Source organism: Penaeus monodon, chromosome 22, assembly GCF_015228065.2.
Source record: "Penaeus monodon isolate SGIC_2016 chromosome 22, NSTDA_Pmon_1, whole genome shotgun sequence".
Taxonomy (NCBI): Eukaryota; Metazoa; Arthropoda; class Malacostraca; order Decapoda; family Penaeidae; genus Penaeus; species Penaeus monodon.
Genome location: NC_051407.1, coordinates 6435661 through 6437789, shown reverse-complemented (window position 1 = coordinate 6437789; position 2129 = coordinate 6435661).

Genomic DNA, 2129 nt, shown 5'->3' with positions numbered 1-2129 from the left:
TACCAATGAGAACTACCAATCATTTTTACCATTAATATTAATTTTTTAAAAATCATTGTCAGGGGTGTCATTCAGCTTTATCATTTTTGGTTTTTTTCAAGTGACAATTTTTTAGTACCCTTTAATTTCCCTAGTTGTTTAGTATTTCCCCTTCCCCCATCATCTTATTCACAAATTTTTTATCATGGTTTACCTTGTAAGTTTTTTATCGCACATGTCTTTTTTGTGAAAAAAATACAAATCCTTTAACAATCATGGAAATACAGAAAAGCGATTGATAAAAAAGTCATAAACATTAAAATGATAAAAACGGGAAAAGAAATATTCAATGTAATTAATTTTAGAATTAAATAGTTACGAAATTTTATATATGCATATTAAAATAACAGATAAAGCAGTTGAGATTATATGGAAGTTAAATAACCAACGGGACCGGAGCAAGGAAAAAGAACGGGGAAAGGGTTTAGCTCGAAAGGGGATAAGGCGAGATTTTTCAACGACCTTTTCCCCGGGCTGAGAGGGAAAGATATAAACAAAAAAAAATGCGGGGAAAGGGATATTTCAACAACAGGACAGCGATCACTAGAAGAGCCTGGAAAAGTTTTTCCCTCTGGATTGGCTCTAGTAGTGGATACGGTTATAGAGGCTTTTGCTTTGTGATCTTCAGTATTTGATGTTAGATAAAAAAAACAACAAATATAATATAGGGAAATTGATATGTTTTTTTTCGGGTAATCTTTAAAAACTAATGTGGAATTTTTAGCATTGATATTTGGTTTCGTTTCAGTTTTTGATTTCCGCTTTTGCATTGTGGTTTCCCGTGCCCGATGGCTACAGCTTGTCGGGGCCTCGAGGAGGAAGTTTTACTCATGGACCCGGGTGCTAGAGGGAACAATCATCACGGAGCTTCATCGGGGATACCACTTTTCAAGGAACCATTTCCGGATCAACCGCGGGCAAGGACTTCGTCGGGAGTTTCCCTTTGGTCGTGGAAATGCATTTGGAGGGACTCTCAGCCGTGGAACTTCTCGGGAACATCCTCGGCTTCGTAGCCACAAGCCATGGCCTTGCGGGGTGGACGGGTGCCCCACGTAAAGGGAAAGGTGTGGACGCCTCGTTTTGAACCGTCTTTGTTTGTCTACGACGTCCCCTCCAGCCCCCCAGAAAAGGGCCTGTCAAACCCCCGAACCCGCGTCGAGACCAACATTGTGTTAACCGGTCTCCCAAAGGGGGGCGGGGTTTGGAGCCAACCCGTTGCATTCCTCCACCCCGACAGAATAACGGGGTTTTACGTCCTGAACAAGCAAAGAGGCGGGGGCGGGGGTGATCGAAGTACCTCATCCGGCCCACAACCCTGAGGTTACTCTTTAACTCCCCCCTGAAGGAGAAAACCCCAACCCCTTTCCAGGCGGAGGGACCCCAACCCGTCTTAAAGGGGCAAGCAAGGTGCAGCTCAGATGTTGGTTCAGTAGGTCGGGGCTTTTTTCCTCAAGGGCCCAGACGTAGCTTCGCAGGTAAATTTGGTTTCCTTGTTGGGCCAGGCCTTTGGGTCGGGGGTTTTCGTCGGGCCCCTTTTGGCGGTCAAGTGGGCGGGTTTTAAGAGGAATCTCTGGCCCCTTTGTTGGGGCGGGCGTTTGGTTTCCCTCAGGTCACAGGCCTTTGGAGGTCGGGTTCAGTAGGTAGACTTCCTTGGTGGAGGTCAGTCGTTGCAAGACGGCCCCCTGGCCTGTACACGCAGCCCTAGAGGCCCCCCATGATCTGTGCCCCCACTGTGGCACATTTGTTCTTTTTTATTTGGAAGCTTTTTATTCAAATGTTAGTATTTGTTGTTGTAATACCTTTTCACTGTATTTAGGATGAGTATCATTCTGAATAAAATGTTGTAAAATGTTTTTTAGAAATTGATTTTAAACGTGATCCTTATAAACCCTTAACTCAGCATGTTTTCAAATCTAGAATTATGTTTTGATAAAATAAAAAGGGTTTAGGAGCTAAAATTATGATAATTATTATAATTGCAAAAAGCTTTTATAGGGAAAGGGTTGAATCAAAAGATTGAAAGAGGCAAGTAATTTGTCACCTTAGTATTTTTACCAAAACGTTGTCTTAGTATAATGACTTAAAAAAAA